At 36.8% G+C, this 19,751-nt stretch overlaps 1 long non-coding RNA gene across 1 annotated transcript; it reads right to left on the bottom strand.

The window, feature by feature from the left end:
• Nucleotides 1–16,231: 16,231 nt before the first annotated feature.
• Nucleotides 16,232–19,326, bottom strand: LOC144709704 (uncharacterized). The gene is made up of 3 exons (XR_013583093.1): nucleotides 18,998–19,326; nucleotides 16,763–17,040; nucleotides 16,232–16,285 (listed from the first exon to the last, which is right to left on the bottom strand). It is a non-coding gene; the product is annotated as an uncharacterized LOC144709704 (long non-coding RNA).
• Between the last annotated feature and the right edge of the window lie 425 nt (nucleotides 19,327–19,751).

Raw genomic sequence — 19,751 nt, 5'->3', positions numbered from 1 at the left:
CAATATAATTTTCAGGTCTTATAAATTTCTCCTGAATTTCCCATATTTTTTTAATTTTAAATGAAGAGTTATGAGGAAGTTCCTGAAGTGATTCACTTGGCTTTTGCATAAAAAGAAACTGTTGATCACTTGCTAATTGGACAACTTTTGGTGTTGAATGGTCAAACAAGAGTGCAGGATAACAATATTTTAACTTCAGAATTTATAGTATTTGTATAATTTTTTGATAAATTTCTAAGATTGCGCTATATTCATATTATATACTTTGTAAAACTAGGAAATATAATGCTCATAAACATAACCGACATGCAAATTATACAGAATCAGGATGAAAATACATTAAATATACTGTTAATAGCCTATGTATTTGTACACTAAACAGTTTCACTAATGTTTGACCAAATAAATTAAGACATGGAATAATAATTAGACTGAGTTATAAGTAGTATTGGGAAGAAACTATATGTTACATTAGAGTCTCATAAATTTTATTAAGATTGATAATGAAACATGAACTTTGGTGATGCACTGATCTAAGTAAGTTAAAGCACTTGAATCTATTAGGAAAATGGAGGAGTTTGAATTATTTATGCACCATTTCATTGCTGATTATTTTATAATATCCTTTAAGAAAATATGATTTCCCAGAAATTATTCAAAAGTTGATTTTAATAACCTTAACTTGTATAAATTGTTGAGACTAAACGATGTCGTTATGAAACTATTGAAACATCTGTAAGACTGAAACTTCCATGATGCCCCTTATGTGGTTGATATGAACCCAAGGTCCTAGTTAGATATTATATTTTTTTTCACTAATTATGCTAAAATAAAACCAATTTTATATAACACTAAACTGAATGTGGTACTTATTAATAGTGAAAAATACCTGAAAATATGAAGGAAATGTGAATATCGGATTAAGATAAAGTGAGAAATAAATATAGACCAGAAAGATTCAAAAAGAGAATAGGGTAGTAAGAGAGAAATGCTTTCATGGATTTGGGAGTGATCATCAATATATTTCTTGAATGCCCAAATTACTGTCTTCATGAATGTTCAAATGCACAAAGCTGAAAACACATGGGTAAACCTTGTTCAGCCCAATTTGGCTAAATTAAAATAGTGGTATAACATTGGAACAAGTCCCAAACATATGAGTAATTTTAATCATGAAGTAACAAATGTAGAATCGAAAAATGATGTTACTAAAAATATCTTCATTCATATGAAGGGAGCTAAACCTTGGCTTTTGATCATACAGTCAATGGGTCAAATATTTGAACTTTAATATGAAATTCAATGCCATTAAGATATGTAAGTTCTCTACAAATGGAGATGGCCTTCTATTTAACAAACTTTTTTACCACCAAATGAAAATTTCACCACTCAAACATATGATTTTGAAAATGCTCAAATATTGAAATGTTTTCTGGAGGATAAAATATGAAAATATATTTTTTGGTTTCAAATAAATGTGATCTAACATGGTTTGTACCTAAGAATGGATGTTATAAGCACTTAATTCAAGGGGAATTGATATCACTACTCTATTCAATTAAATTTTTTAAGAATAAATATAAAGTTCAAAAAATAAATTTTAATATTTCCTGCTGATGTCAATGCTTGAATTAGTCATTTACGCACGAAATACCAAAATTCTTATGTCTAGATGTAATATTGTGTTTCACATCTTAAGGGAAATTTGTCTTTGATGGGATTTTAGCTTTTATAATGGAAGATCAACTGATTCTGTAATGGTTCTTGATGCAGATCAGCAATTGGACAACCAATGATGGAAAAAAATTTCTTTCAGGACATGTTTTTACTGCACATTGAATGAAGTGAATAAGATGTATAATTGAATTTTGGTTTCTATGGATAAGAAAAAAACCTAAGATGTGGGGTGAATTAGATCAATAAATTATTTACTGACTAAATATGAGTCAATTGTCTCCTATTTAAGTATTTATACTACCTAGGTAAGGGAGAATTAGAGATGGATTTATCTCTTGAAAGGATACTCTAACAGCACATCTATCATTAGGTCCCCATTCATGCGTCTTGGCCCCCAAGGCCAAAAACCATAGAAAATTTGGAAAAATAAATAAAATAACAAAATAAAATTAATCTAAGGTAACATCCATCAAGGGAAAACCCAATGACATTCATTGGGAAAAAATAAATCATATCTCCTGGTAACTTTGAAATCCTCAGAGAAAATCACTAAATTCTATGTTGACATGTTAGGTGAAAGTAAACAATGAAGCAAGTTTAATTAAATGCACTCTTTGGAAAGTCCAATCATGTCAAACATCTTAAATAAATTTAATCAAGTTCAATTTTAAATATGGAGTGCTCCCCACAGCCATACCAGCACATATAGTTAATAAAATATAGATGAGGTCTTTATTCTTTTTATATTTATCTTTTCCTTTGTTTGACCAACCTTGGTTCAAATATCCACCTGGTGCTTCCATGCAAAGGGAACCATCAAGAACAACAGAAGAACTAAATATTAGATATTTTAAATTTTACTTTTTGTATAGTTCCTATACCTTCTGGTACTTTCCTCTAATTTTCATATTTTTTGTTCTTCCACTTTTAGCTTAATACCTGTAAAAAACTCTGAAGAAAATGGTAAAAGTGAAGCACTGGATATTATCCATATCGTTCCTCTTCATTTCTGTCTTATATCTTGAAATCTTGTGACTTATTTGTCGCCCAATTTATTTCATATTTCATATTTCATATTTCATATTTCATATTTCATATTTCATATTTTCATATCTCAGAAAAGATATTGCAGAGCTAGAAGATTTTTCAAATTATCAAGAAGTAATGATCATTGAAGTTGACGTGCCGATATCTTCATGTTAATGTTTTAATATTTTACCACACCAAAACTACTGAACAATGACATTCAAAAATTCTAGGCAACTTGAGAAAAAAATCCTGAACACTCCAAGAGTAACTCCCAATGGCTTTTGCACAATGAAATTGGATATCACTTTTGATTTCTAAGACAACGATTGACATGATCCAAATATAATTCACAAAGGGGAGGATAAAATTGAATCATAAAGAACCTTTGAAAAATCTTAACATGATGATTGAATCACCTTTGTACGAATCAAATCTTGAATTTGTCAAGTCCCCACGCAAGTCGTGTTGGGCCATTCAAGTGTCTGACCTTTAAATATGTCCATACGACCCTTGACATGTTCAACCTCTTCATGCCGTAGGTTCCGTAAGGTGATGCTACTCAACGAACTCAGTTCATCTTGACGAGCCTGGTGATTGATCCACCATCATCATTGCAACATTCTAATCTCATCGGGAGGGGAGGGTACCAAAGGAGACAATGGAAAGAAGGAAGAGAAGGGGTAGTAAAGATAGAAGGTAGTGCTGGGTTTCCAGGGCCTTAATCAACTATGATATGGGATATCGAATCGATGAAAAATCTGAAAAACCAAAAATATATAAATTTACAAAAATCACATTAGCATGGATGAAATCCATGAGTTATTGGTTATTTCAGTAAACATTTTCAAATCATTTAATGTCTATCTCCAGACACATCCATGCAATATCCAGAGCACTGGATCTCCCCTTCTTCCCCTCAATACATGGTGCCTGAAATAATATTTCTTCTCCATCTATATTCACAAGAGGCAACAATTGGGAAGAGGAAGAGAAGAAAGGGGGCACTCAAAACTGACTTCCATGGGTATCTAACGAGGGCACCCTCCCTATTACGCTGTTTAGGGAAATTATCAGAAAAGTCTCTGGAAAATTTTCTCAGTTTCTCCCATCTTTGGAAACATTTAATTGAAGTCCCAAACTTAGAGGATATCTACCAAATTTTAAAAATATTTTGTGCGTCTGGAGGTCCATCCGCTAATCTAGTTGATAACTTAAATGGAAAAAGCCTTTAATGGTTGACCTTATTAACTAATTATATCATTTATAGATTAATTAATTATCAATTATATCCTAACAATTGGTTAAGTTGACAGCATGTGGGTGCCAAGCTAAACATTCTGTCATAGAATATAGAACGGGATGCCAACTCTCTCATGTGACTTTTACCACCATTGGTTATAGGGTATGTACAATCCTTCATCTGCACAAAACACCCAAATGACTTTGGGTATGTTTAATCTTCAGACCCTTTCTACTGAGTACTAATGCATGGGAAAATCATCGAAGAACACCTTGTATGATATTTTGATGATTACAGATGATCCCATCTTGTTCATACGATCACCTTCGTAAACTTGTAGCTACATCTTAGCTAGGATGGTTTAGAATACCCTTATTATTACTCATAGGTCATAATCAAAACACAAATGTCCATCCATAAGGCATATTTAGTGTCTCAAGTCAAAGGACCACTTACACAACTGTGACATGACTTTACTAGATTGATGCTACTATAATCATTTCATGTATTCATACACATCAATTCAATGGTCTTTTTCCCCAAAGAGCATCTACTATATTTCCTTGAATGACTCCACACTAACGGCTATGGGATCAACCATACTCATGAAATGAGTGGGACTCCACAATACTATTATTTCTGTATGGAATACCGATGCGAATGCACATGGAAAGTCAATGAGAAGCAAAAACAGGTCATCAATGCACGTGGAAAGTCAACAAGAAGACATGGAAAGTCAACAACCACTAAATCAAGATAAGAGGTTCCTGTTATGACACTAGACTCCCAATGACCCAGACGTTGGGTTGAAGATTAATGGTGCGACCATGGCTACTGCCCCCACTGTGCAATCTCCCAATGGGTCCAACCAAGGACATACCAACAGGAATCCTATTTCTCAAGTAAACAACCAAATCTAACTCTATCCTAACCCCATCGCTGGAGAAACGCTAGGGAGATATTGAAAGAAGTAATAAAACATTTTAAAGGGGTGGTGGTGAGCGTACCTAAAGGTGAAGTCTGGTTTGCCATGATGGTCCCAACGAGGGTTTGGTCTGCGTCCCAGCGGGGTTGATGGTGTCATTGATTGCAGCATGAGGATGGTGTCAGACAATCGACTTCAGCGGGTGGTGGCACTTGGCAATGACAAGGTGATGGCTCATACAATGAATGGTCAACGATGCAAGTAGCGACATGGACGGCGTATGGTCGACGACATTTTTGGGTGCTGGTAGTGCCAAGGACCACACATTGTTGATAGTGCAAGCGGAGGTGTGAGCGGAGGCCAATGGGGACGCATGCGACAGCCAAGTAGAGCATGTAGTGGCAAGATGATGGCTCAATATTAATGAGGTCAAAAGTAGGTGGTGGCACAATCAGCGATAGGTGGTGGCACAATCAGCATTAGGTGGCGCACGATTGGGTACTGCGTGATACGGCATTGGTGGCAGCGGTGCAACACAGGTGGCAACGGCACAACACAGGCGGCAACGGTGCAGCGTAGACGGTAGTGGCGTGGTGCAAGCGACGTGACAACTGCATGGTCAGTGGCAGTGGCTGCACTTGCAGTGTGATGTCGGTGATGCTGGTGGTGTGCAGCGGTGTGTAATTATGGGGACTGTGTGTGGTAGTGTACAGAGGCAGCGATGGCATTGGTGATGGCGAGTAGTGGGGTGCAGTAGCGGCTTGAAGGGTCAGCCATGCCGCGGTGCGAGCAGCGTGAAGGCAGCGACACAATGGCATGGTGGAGGTAGCATTGCGATGTGGGTGGTGGCATGTAGTAGTAGCGTGCAACGTGGTGGCATGGTTCAGCAGTAGTGATGCAGTCAGGGTCGGCGAAGGGGGGCACTACGGCAGGGACTGTGTAGGGGTTGGGAGTAGCGTCACTGCAGTACACGCAATGTGGTGATAGTGTCGCGCACACGACAGTGGCCGCCAGGGTGATGGCAAGGCATGTGACTGTTGCGGTGGCGGCGGTGATGGCGGCGACAACAATACGATTTCATAAGGGGGGCCAAACATGGAATGGCAAGATCGTAAGTAGTGACTGAAAAATAAAAAAACAGCAATAAAAATAAAATAAAAACAGAGATTCATTCTTTTTCTTCTCGAACAAGTGAGAGGTTACACTCCCCCCCCTCTTCATTCATCGGGGTACTAATGGGCCTCTAGAAGGCCCACACTTGGGGTCCACATATCGAAGTCCAGACACAAGGACATAGGCCCAAACACATAGGTCCACAAATTGACAAAACAGGCCAAAAAATAGAATGAGGATAATGTCAGACTCCAGGGCCTGTTGATTGGGCTGAATACTTGAAAGCTGGGCCTTTCAGCTCCACCCTAGCTCTCGAGCTAGTTGAGAGGGGTCTCCGGTGCTAGATGGGCCCCATCATCTAGCCTATAGGGTTCCAACCTATACAACTATACTTCGGGATGGTCTGGGACGTGGACGGTGGACAGGACGGGATGAAGATCATCCCGTCTGATGTCCCAAAAATTTGAGCTTCATCCGACTCATCCTAGATGAGCCCCATCATCTAGCCTATAGGGTTCCAACCTACACAACTATATGTCTGCGTCTCAAGTCTGCCCGATTTGTCCCATCTTATAAAAAATTGTCCTATCCCTTGTCCTAGATGAAAAAAAATTCATAATTTTTTAATGTGTTTTAAACAACGCAGGCCAGTCATAGTATGAATGTCTTTCAGCGAGTCGTAGTGTTCGCATGCCCTAAACTACCCCTCTGGCTCTCTGCCCCTCCCCCTCTTCCACCCCCTCCTGTGCACTGCCGCTGGCCCCCTTTCTGTGCCCCTCCCATCCTCATTGTCAAAGTTTGCTCCCTTGACAATCACCGCTCCCATTCTCATCTGACGCCTCTAAGACAATCGAGGTAAGTTTAGAATGTTTTTTTTTTCTAATCTGTTGGTTTTTATTTCTAAACTTATGTTTGGATTCTCCAAGCACTCCCCTAATCTCACCATTTTTCTATAAGAGTGGTTGAATTCCACTACCATTTTTCCATTGATCATTGGTTTTGTCCAGTTCTGCGGAATTTCGAAGAGATCGCCGTTTATCTATAAACAAGATCCAAACAGCTCAAATTTATGGAAAATTACATTGCCATTTCCTTATATCCAACAATATTCAATAGTGAAAATGATATGTTGATGTGTTTGCTATTGGCTTGGTATCGTGCATTTTAAATCATGTTTAATATTATCACAAACCAATAGCCTTGGGTGGCCAAAATAGTTTATTTTACTTATGGACATTCACTAAGGTATTTGAGGAATTTTCTCCAGTAAAAAAATGTGGATTATAGACCCATATTTCTTCATATCCATTCACACCATTCACAGGCTTAACTATGTTTTAGTAAAAAAAATAATCTGACATCTATCAGTATGCCACTTTGGAAAACTAGTTTGAAATTTTGATACAAAAGCTCAATAAGTAGGATCATACACTTTAACATCTCCTGAAACTGTTGAAATACTATGAATATCATTTATATGGACTATTATATGTCTAAAATCTAAAATCTTGGTGCTTCTCCTTGACGAAATGCAAACTAGGGATAATTTCCTTTAAAATATTTCTCACAAAGAAAGTATCATCTGATCTAAGTTGTCAGATTGGTGCATTTTATGTCAGGATACTGTCTGTGGATGTGATTATCAGAAACAAAATCTTACCCTGCAGATGACATAGTGTTCTAGGAAAAGCTGTTTGGATCTTAGTCATATCTATGTTTGCTTTTCCGGAAACAACATTTCAACAAGGGCCGTCTATGCATGCTCAGAATTACTCACATTAATGTCTTTTTGCTGGGTACATGAGTTAAATTCAGGGATAAGATTGGGGGCCACGCCGTGGCCGTTGGCTCCTTTGGAGCATTATTAATGTCACTTAGCCCTCTTTAAGCTTGCCACCATTTGTCTAGGAAATTGATTGATTAGCATCTCCTTTTACAGAATGACTATATTTGCACTATGCCAAGTGACTATGCTTAAACCAGACATATTTCTCTATGTTTATCTAGAAATGCATCACGAACAAATTCATTGCTAGTTTATTTGAATCAGTCGTAGATGTGCTGCGCCATGGAAATGACCTATGTTGTATTCCACTCATGCCTTTTTATTGGAAATGATCTATCCATTTAATAGTTATCTCTCTTAATCAATCATCCTTCATCTACCCCAACATATTTCTTTCTCTCCTACCACATTTATCTCAATTTTCTCATATATAGTTTATGGCATCATCGCACGCATTCCATTGATGCAAATTTGATATTTTGTGCTAGCACAAGAATTATGCATATCCTTTTTTACCCTTGTCTAACCTCAGTTTTTTCAATTTTAGAGAATTTTGAGCATCATCACTGAGCACGTCAGTTATGCCATTACTGAGCACGTCAAAATATCACTCAAGTGTAGGCACCTGATCTCGCGCATTTTCATCACTGACCCAGAAAAGTTACACTGAATGGCTCACATATTTCTCAATTAGCCATCTGTGTAGAGGTGATTAATGTGTAAGAGTCAGTTAGACCTTTTTTGGATCTGTCGATCTATAGATAGTGCAATCGGTCAAAAACTTATGATTGATTATCAATCATAAGTAATTAACTCTTTCAACAGAAGTAATTAACTCTTTCAACCCCTCTACCTAGCAGTCACAAATGACCCTGATCCATGAGTAATGATTATACATTGATTAACTGTGAAATTGAGATTTATCCGGCTTGCCACATGGCACTACCGTAATGGATCCATCAGTCCATTCGACTCAATGGACTTAGATTCGATCAGTCCATTGAGTAGATCCGATTGATTAATGGTTTGATCCAATTGATTTAATATTTTTTCTGATGGATAAATTAAATAAAAATGTTAGTAATAGATTTTTTTGGTGATCATTATTTTTATGATCTTAGAGTTTGAAATAAAATTATTTGAATCTCCAGCATGGTTTTTCTATTTTTAATTGTGCTTCTAATATTTCTCCTATTTATGCTTTAGATGCATTCTATAAATGAATGAATGTTTTGAATTAATCTGGAAGAATAAGGGATTCAACATCTGCTACAACTCCGTATTCGACTACTAGGGCTATGCCGGAAGTGTCTGCTGAATCCCCCAAGATAGAGGTGATGGAAATATATGTGGCCGGCTAGCCAATTGTACAGTTCATGTCTCGTTCCATGTTCATTGATAAAATATATTAATTATAATGCACGTGTGATGCTTATAATGAAGTCCATGAATATACAATCTAACTTAGAGAATAATGATGAGATCGTAATCCGGAGATCACTAGTCTTTAAGCATGTATTCTAAATATTCCTATTTGAAGGATACGCGAGAAGGACATCAAAGTATCCGTATAGAGTAGCACTATCTAGCATTGCTCATGATATGTATGGTCGTTCCCATAGCTATTAGTGTGCATACCCATCATATGATAGATAGTAGTTGCTCTTTAGTGGAAAGAGTTCATTGAATTGATCCATATGAATCCGTGAATTGTATTATACCAAATTATTAATCAGGTTGATTCACGTCACAGTTGTGTAAGTGGTCCTTATACCTGAGAACCAAAGATGTCTTGTGGACGGACAATTGTACTTTGACTATGGCGTACGTGTCTCTAATCATGGGATTCCAAACGGTTTTAGTTTGGGTGCATCAAGAAGTTCACGAAGATGATTGTGTGGCTAAGATCGGATATTCCACCCTCGGAATAAGAGGTGACAACTGAAGGAAGACAATGCGATGAAGTCCTTGGCTAATGGAGTGAAATAACGGGAGAAGAGTTCTCAGATGATTTCCAAATGCATCAGTACTAACTCAGATGACCTATTAGGGTTTGACAGTTGACCATACCCTAAGCCATCTAGGAGCGTCAAGTGGATGAGGGATTATATGTACATTGCAACCGATGATGAACAGGTTCCATGAGTGAGTCGATACACACTCCTTTGTATCTTCTAGAGCATGAGGTGTAGCTTGTCACCCCACGTGTTGAAGACCCAACCTATCGATTGGGTTAAATTGATCTGATGTTAATTAATCTATATGATGATACAGTTAATTAATTTGGAAGGGCAATAAAGGTTATTGGGCCACTAGAGTCATTAACTAGACTGATACATGGGCCTAGAGGGTCACATGCAAAAGGTCTTTTGGACGTCAAAAGATATATTTAAGTTTTAGGGGTTTTATGAAAAATGCTCACTTAGTATAAATAGGGGAAGGCCTTGAACAAAATTCACCCATGCCATAATTTTTCAGCGGCCCTCCCCTTCTTCTCCCTTCTCGCCACACCCTTTCTCCTTCCCCTATGTTATCGGGACGACGTAAGGACAACAACAGATATTGGGCGGGGCTTGTCAAGAGAAGGAGGAGATCCGATGTGCCAAGGACCACGTGGATACGTATAGAGGTTGCACATTTGAGCGACTCGACTCGTCTCGTTCTTGGATCCAAGAAATCACGGATAATCCATGCAAAGGTACTTCATTTCAATAATTTTATCAATGCCATTTGATTTTGCTTAAGTCTTCCACTGCGGATCATTTTGATTTCTTCATCCAGATCTAGGCCTCTAGAAACCAATAAGAGGTTGATGACAACGTCTCATCTCAAAGCAAAAGATGCAATCGGTCCAAAATTTTAGATCGATTTGTTGAAGTTGGCCTGGATGAGTACTAGTGTATGTTTTGTCCAGTGCAAAACACCACCCATAAAGTCGTCATCAGGAGGAATAATGAAAAGAGCATAAACATCTTTTGGAGACATCTAGAGACCCATTGTAAATTACAGGATGGCGTCAAGGGAGGCCCGACAAAGTAGAGAACTCTTCTCTAATATGACTTACAATCAAACGAGTTGTATCTATGCAGCCTCACCATGGAGTAGACTGAGAAATTCGTCAAGAAGAAGTCATTCCAAAGACTATGGTTCTATGGAACCCAAGTGGTTGGGGAGGTCCCGGGTGCACATATTATGAAAGCGACACTGAAAAGGATGTATAGAGAAGTGCAAGGAAAATTGTTGGATATGTTTGCTAACATCCACAATGTCTCTCTTACCGTAGATGGTAAGTTAGCACACATTCCCAGGCCTGGTCCACATGGACCATTGAAAATGTGTTCCCCCTTGTATCTTTTGGATATTTTTCATAAAATCCCTCATAAATTCCTTAATTGTACTCTTTTGTAGTTTTTATTACTATTTTATGTGTCTAATCAATGAGCAGGCACTCGTTGTAACCCCGAACTCAACACGTTGGGCCTTATACATGGATTTTCTTTCAACAAAAAAAAATTAAACAATTTTCTTTTCTGCAGATATGCTGTTTTTCATGTGTCGTCTATAACTGCCTCAAACTTTGAGAGATGACAATACAATTTCAACACCACCATTCTACGTCACGGTGAAGAAAAAATTGTGCGAGTAGGATGGACAACTAAGAGTACATTTTGCCTTAGATTCTTCATGAACTCGCCTATGTCTCGTCCTTCTCTGATGTGCTGGATGAACGAGTAACTTTTCCCCCACAAAAACTCTCATTTTACGTCAATTATGCGTACGTGCATTCTCATATTGGGCCATATGGACATTTACAATATCTGTGAAACAAATGTGTACAATTTTCCATTACTAAATATTTAACCATTTAAATTTTTATTTTGCTCTGAATGTAGCACATAAAACCATTGCGGACGAAAGCAAGACCATGATAAAGAGAGAGAAATATAAGTTTATAAAGATATATATAGAGAGAAAAATAGATATACGAGGAGAGAAAGATAGACATAGAGAGAGGAAAATGGAGATACAATCACAGAGGCACAGACAAAAAGAGCTAAAAAGAGATGGAGAGTGAGATAGAGAGAAAAATACTCCAGCAAGAGACAAGAAACAGAGAGAAAAAGAGAGAGAGAGAGACAGAGAGTAGGATGATTTTTTTTGTCCCTCTCTCTGAGGAGGGACGAAAAAAAGAATCCTACTCTGACCGTCCCTCGTCTGGTCTTGCAGACGGGACAATGTTTTCATGCTGGATGAATAAAACATCCCTTTCACGTCCGTGCACTATAGAAGATACAAAGCGTATACCAAAACTCTCATTGAAGCTTACTATCATCAGTTCTAGTGTATGTGTAAACCATCATTATCTTGACTCCCATTAAGATGAAAGTTTATGGTCAATTGTCAAAACCTAATCAAGAATCCCATTTAGCAATAATACATTCATATTGTGATATTCCACTACCTTGGTGAAGGACTTCATCACATTATCTTCCTGAGATGTCTCTTCCTATACAAAGGGTGGATGATCTCATCTTGACGACTCAATCTCCTTCATTAACCTCTTGCAAATCTGAGCTAAGAAAATTTTCAATTCCATGATTAGGAAGTATTGGGTCATTGCCAAATACACCCGTCAATTGACAAGATGTCTTAAGTGTCAGGTCTGATGACCGGTTATTAAAACATGACACTGATCAACCTGACTTATAGTTAGGTATAATACCATTGAGAGATTCATATAGATCAATTTAGTTAAATATTTTCCCAAAGAGAAACCACTATTTTGTTTCTTACTGTCTCCACTCCATTGGTTACTAGATTGGTCATACCCACCATATGAGCATATGATTAGGCAATTTTATACCTATATATTTCAATGTCCTTCTTGACTATCCTTTGAATTTTGAATAGTTAGAACACATGTTTAAAGACTAGTGATTTATGTATTATGATCTAATATTAAATCACTTAGTCATTGCATATATTCATGGACTTCATTATAAGCATCACACATGCATTAAATGAATATATGTTTTATCAATAAATATTGAATGGAACATCGAATACACAACTGGGTATTTCAGCATATTTCCATCACATATGGTCATGTGAGACTATATATTCTCATCAAACATGAAATTGGGCATTTTCACTGAAATACCCAAACCATTTTCATGAAATATCTTCAGCACTGCCTCATCATATTTTACCTAAGATTTAAACGTTACTACAATATATGTGTATGTGTATCTTAAGAAAATAATAAGGCCTCTACATTCCTTCCCTGAAAAAGTGTAGGCACAAATAAACTCGTCGTTGTCTTTTGATCATATAGCAAAAAAAATTGTGAATCAGCTGTTTTCATAAAGTAAGAGAGAAAAAATATTCCCTGGAAGATATTTTTAGAATCATTTTGTGATTCTATATTCATGCATTGAATATATCAAAGTAAAATAAATATGTTCTTTGATATTTTTCCTTGAATTTGAATATTCTATTTTCACAGTTTCAGTATTATCACAATTTTCATAAGATAGATACCTACCTGTATGCTCAATTTCATGTTTGATGAAATTCTTTGCTACATGATCAAAAGACAACGACAAGTTTATTGAAGGAATGAAAAAATAATGAGGCAATAAGAAAAGTTAATAAAACAATGCAGATTAATTTATCCCTCTTAATAATATTTAACATTAGACATGAAAGTTAACAGATCAGATACATTACAACCTCCAAACAAATACCCCAAATCAGGTATTGGAAGAAAACAGTAGAGAATATATCTGATTGACTTAAAATTCAAGGTACTTAAAATACATCAGGAACTAAAAAATATCATAAATCAAGTAAAAGAAAATGACTAAAATTTTTTAAAACAGATTCAAAATGTGTAAATATTTAAATTGAGTTTTAAAACTTCAAGATGAATTAACATACATTTAAGTTTCAATTGTAAATATTTCAGGACTTCAAAATGTTGTATTGAAGTGATTATTGAAGGACAAAGTGACTCTAAATTGAGGAGAACTTTTAAGCATAAAATGCTTAGATATACTTGTTTTTTAAGTTCATATTGTCAGATTATGAAATATGTTTTGAGATATATTGGTGAAATATTAACTTATAAGATTAAATATTTATTATTTCTTGTTTAAGTGAATAATATATCATATTTAGCTTCATAGATCACATTTAGATAAAATAAGTTTTTATAAATAAGAGAAAAATGTGAGGATGGTTGAATTTTGATAAAATTAGATTAAATTGGTTGTAATTATTTATTTTGCCTGAAAATGAAATATAAACTTATTTTAGAATAAATTAGAAAGTTTTATTGGGTGGATTTTTGTGATGAAATGAGAGGTTTCTGCATATGTGAATCCTATGTACTTTACGGATTGGATTAAAAAAGACCCATTAATATTGATTAGAGGATGTCTAATAGGTGCGTTTTATTTGATCAGGAAATCATTTTTTTAGGAAATCTGATTCAGTATTTCATATATTTATTTCAAATAATACATTTAGAAGAATGTGATTAATCTCCTTTAAGGCTTTTGGGGTGAACAAATAGGATACTCTATTTTGATTGTTGAGGTGTTGATGCTCTATGACTGAAAGATAATTCTTTGTGGTTAAACTTGAAGATTTAGTTTATGGGCTAGTGTTGGGGGTGAATATTCTTGAAAGGGAGATAGTACCAGAGGTTATAGGACAGGGAAATATCCAGTACAGATGTAAGGCTCTATACATGAGTTGTAATAAAGGATGGAGAGATAAGAGAGAGAGGAAAATAAATTCCCTTATATGCTCTCTCCTTTTAGTCATCCCATTTGAAGGGGCAGAAGTATGAAGTCAAATATGCCCGGTGTGAAAACATTTCAAAACACTTGAACATAAAACACTTATGACATGATTAAATAAAAATTTCCAACATTCTACTTTGCTGGGTTTGTAGTGACATGCATCATAATTACGATGAATATAAACTAAATGTGATACATCAGGTAATATGTAAAAGTATTTTTATTTTATTACCATAACATTAACCAAATCTAAAAGAACATAATAAATAAAAATAGCACTGTAGATATTATGATATCTACACAATGAATGAATGAATGATTGATTATGATGGAAAAGAACCATGATATTCCAAAATATTTATTTCTTCTGAGAATATGTGAATGTAGAAAATAGTTCATTAATGCATCACTGACTACAATAGATTTTCATAGATAGAGATGCAATAAAATGCTTTTGATTAGTTTTTTAATCGAGTCTCTATACTAATTACTTAGCTGTCTAATCAATATTTTAGAAATTTCAACACATTTCCTTCATAGATCCCTTGGTATTTTCTCAAGCCTTAATGGCTTGCGTAGATGCACAAAAATAATGAAACGATACTTAAATAGACTCATATATTTAAAAAATAAGCGCACATTTTTACGCACATATATATTTTGAGAATGAATATATTGAGCCATAAATACTCATGAAATTATAATGTCAAAATACACTTAAATAAATTCTTTCATGACATGTAATCTGGTAGCCATGGTAGCCACCATGTCCACAACTGAAACCATCTTCCTTTATGGTCCATTTTCTGGACCTGTGGGAGAACATGGGATGCGTCAGAAACTGTTGTTTTCTGAAGAGTTCAGGAAATTACTGCATACCTGGAGAGTGAATTAGGCCAGACCCACAAGCATGATGGGCAACCCATGCCTGATCTACGTTTAAGACGATAGGTTGATTGGCTGAGCTACAGGAGGCAGAGCATAAGCTTCCTGAAATGGTGGTTGTCTGCCATGGTAGGGTCCAGTGGGGTAACGGTGAAATGGCAAGTTTGAGGATAGAAGAGGTGGAGTTTGAGTCTGCTGAGATGGAAGTGGATAGTACTTGGTTGGCGTGCTGAGTGATAGCTCGGTTGGGATGTGGTGCTGAGGTGGAAGTGGAAGCTCTTGTGGTGTTAGAGTTTGCTGATGGGGTGGATAGTGCTTAGCTGTGATGGCTGGTGCCAATTTAATTGGCTTATAGGTTTGTTGTGGTGGAGTTGGGTAGTATTGAGTTGGCATTGCTGGTGGCAGCTCATGATGCATTTGGGTTTGTTGAGATGACACAGTGTAAGGCTTAGTTAGCATATTGTGTAACTGTAGTGGTTGAGAATAGTGTTGATTTGGCGAATCTCGAAGGGCTTGGTTAGGGCAATGAAAACATGAGATTTGGGGTGGTTGTGCATCAGACAACCTAACTGGTGCATTTTGGTGGGCATGTGTTCGTGGAGGAGCATTTGGAGTTGGAAGATCAGAAAGAGCTGCTGAGTGAGCTAGCATATGAGCTTTGGATGAGGGCTGAGCTGGGAGCTGAGGTGGTGTAGAGAACTGGGCAAGAGACTTTTGTCTAAAATATGGGAATCATCTACTGCTTTTGGTAACTTTGACTTTAGGTTCTGAGTTTCACATATCTCTTCTTTGTTTGGGATAACTTGAGATCCAGTCTTGAACTGAACATTGAGAATTTTATGTCATAAGGAGATAATATTTGACACTTTAATGTGGGGAAAGGTGAACAAAGTTAAAACACAAAATATATTAGGATGCAAGGAATCTTAGCATGCATATTTCTATAAAAAATATCGAAATGTAGAACAATATATGAAATATTTACCACAATGAAGATGAAGGAGATTAATATCAGCACAAGTATTGTCATCCATTCATTTGTTTAAGGGAATTGACAAACCGTTGAAGCAAGAGCAGCTCGTGAAAACTGGCTAAAGCAATAATTAAATGCGAGGGGAGAAAAAAGTAGAAGTAGACGGTAACCCATGAACTTGAATGACCAATAGAATGATGGGGAAAAAATAGACAAAAGAAGTCTGAGAGAAAATGACCTTATATTGCTCATAGAAATTGAATATATTATGCTAAAGTAAAAAACATTCAGCCTAAAATGAAGCATTGAAACAGGCAAGGGATACCTCCGGTAGAACATAGCCCAATTGTGGAAGCTTGCCATTTTTTCGGACATGTATGGACACAATTGATGCTTTCAGTTCATTCAAGCCATGTTCGATGTTCTGGGTTCTACTCTCAAGCAGTGATAATCTTGAAATGAAACCTTCAACAGCAAGAAGGATAATATCAGCATATTTTTTCACTGTATTATCAATTATTTATCTATCGTAAGAGTCTCATGGGGGACTCCGCTTCCATTGAGAAGAGGCTTTGATGATTCCAGTCCAGTATACTCATTTTCCTGCCATAAAACTTAGCTTTCTTGGTCAACATGAATAGGATATTGTAAATGAGGCAGAAGTTAAGGCTGACTAATTATGTTCATTCTACTTCTATTTTCTGACGGTAACTTTTTTAATCAGGAAAACCATCTGTGAATAAATAATTTACTAATTGGGGGATGTTGCATGTCTAAGGAACAAGGACACTACCACAGAGATAAAACCTAATATATAGTGTGAGAAAATTTATGTTTCATTTTGTAAAATAAAATCCACTAGTATGTCTCATCACTTACATGCAAAGTGTAAATTTAAAGTGACCACACATTTCAATGAAAAGGGTGTTATTAATCACCTCATGTGATTCTATACCGATAGTTTAAACATTTTAGTTGGGGCCTTCTGAGTTTTTTTTTGTTGCAAGGGATCCCCATTGTAGGCGCTGGATTTGTAGCCGCTTGAGGCCATATTTAGTATGGGAAGTTGAATGAAAAAAATAATGTTCTATTGGGTAGTAAATATTTGATGCAGTTGAATTCATCATGTGAGGGTTGACTTTTTAACTCTCATGTTCTAGAAGCTTCCTTAATGATCTAGATTTTTATAGACTCTTCTAAGATATAATAGATGCTTAGAGAACCTTTGAGATTCTTCAAGAGCCTTCTAGATGTTTCTAGAGTTTTATGCAATCCTCTAGACTATTCTAGAAACTAATGGATTCTTCTAGAAGCTTGTGGTTCTTAATATATGTTCTTGGAAATAGTGGAAATCCTCTGGAGAGGGAGCTCTCTTGAAGCTTCCGAGGAGCTCTCTAAAATGACGTATCTGCCTCATCTTGAGGTGGAAGTCTAGAGGAATTCTGGAAGTAATTCTTGAGAGTATCATGTGAGCAACCTTGGAGGGTTCAAGCCTAGCTAATTGGAGAGTTGGAGAAGAGTTGGAGACATTATAACGCCTTGCAAAGAGGCTTTTGTGGGAAGGGGATACCAAGTGTGTATCTTCTTATTGGTCAGTCCCTTTGATAAACTTGTTCTCTTTTCTCCTTTTGTACCAGCTATTTTGGACCTCTATTGTGAACATTTATCATCCCATTCAAGAAGGTTGTTCTCTCCAATCAGTGTGCGGGTTTTATTTACTCTCATCCCTATACTCTTGGTAGATTCTTGAGCTTGGTTGGATACATATTTTGATCATCAACACTTCGCACGCGTAAAAAGCAAGATTTTTTCTACAATATACAGGTCTCAATCAGGATTTTGTTCCCTACGCTCCACTCAAAGGAAAATCAAAGGAGCTTCTCCAAGTTCAGATCTCCTTCCCAAATAAAACATATACAAGCTCATGTGAATTTCAACATCCTTTACGAGAGAGAGAATTTTGGAATTCAACATCAGTTTCAAAGAAAAAATATGAACCAGTTCTCTGAAAAAATTCTTACCGAAGATATGCTACCGAAGAGGTCATCGTTTATTTTAATGACATGCAAGCGTTTCTTTCTACGGCATGTTGAAAGCTTTATCCTTGGAATATAGAAATTCGTTCGGCGTTAAAAGTAACGGACTTAACCGATGAATGATGAAAGAAGAAAACTAGACGAAGGAAAATGAAACGACTTCAAGCGCTCATCGGTAACAGTATTCCCATGGCGATGCAAACGTCTTTTCAAACGCAAATCTTAAATTGCAAACCAAAACACGACGAATTACCCGAGTACAAACGAATCTTAATAAAGAGCTACAGGCAACTCATCGGATCATCATATAAATGCAAGAAAATCTCTTCTTCAGGTCGGAGAGATAAATTGAATATGGATTTGAACTCGCATACATTAAACATATACCCGTAAGTGGATGAACTCTCGATGAACTCTGTAGTTCATTCCGCTGACAAGATCCATTGCTTCGATATTTGCCCAGACAGCGAAAGAAAGAAAATCCCACCAAGTAAATGCGTAGAGACGAGAGAAAAGACTGTTACCCGAACGCCGAAGTGAGAGATATCGATCGTTGATTCCTGCTTCCCTCTATCAAGATCAGAGGAAGGGAATGAGCCCAATTCAGACCTGGGAATTGGATGAAATTCATGGCTAGGAAGAATCTCAATTGCCGGCGGAGGAGTTGGCAACTCCATGAGGTGCTCGCTTTGTCGTCTGGAATACAAGTTCCCACTGATCTTCTCGTTCCTTTTGGCAGCAACGAGGTTGGAAAGTTATCCGGTGGCTGAAGTTATCAGACTGTAGTCGGAAAATCAGGATGATTATCCTCCTCTGTGGTGAGTTTGTTTGATTCCTCGAGGAGAAGGATACCGCCAACGACGACTTTCCAGGGTAGACAATATTGTAATTAGTTGTGGAGAGAGGTCGTGTAATCTTATTGATAGAGAAAGGGAGAGTGAGAGAGATAGAAAAATAGAGCGACAGAGAGAAAGAGAGAAAGAGAGGAAGAGAGAGTGAAAGAGAGGAAGATAGAGAGAGAGTGAGAGAGAGAGAAAGAGAGGGGACGGAGAGTTAGAGCGAGGAAGATAGAGAGAGTGAGAGAGAGAGAAACAGAGGGACAGAGAGTGAGAGAGAGGAAGATAGAGAGACAGTGGGAGATAGAAGAGCGAAAGCGACAGAGAGAGAGAGATAGAGATGGAAAGAGAGAGTTCGACAGAGAGAGAGAGAGAGACAGAGATGGAAAGAGAGAGTTCGACAGAGAGAGAGAGACAGAGATGGAAAGAGAGAGTTCGACAG

Source organism: Wolffia australiana, chromosome 11 (genome assembly GCF_029677425.1).
Source record: "Wolffia australiana isolate 7733 chromosome 11, ASM2967742v1".
NCBI lineage: Eukaryota > Viridiplantae > Streptophyta > Magnoliopsida > Alismatales > Araceae > Wolffia > Wolffia australiana.
Note: the sequence above shows the minus strand (reverse complement) of the source record. Positions and strands in the feature narration are given on the sequence as shown.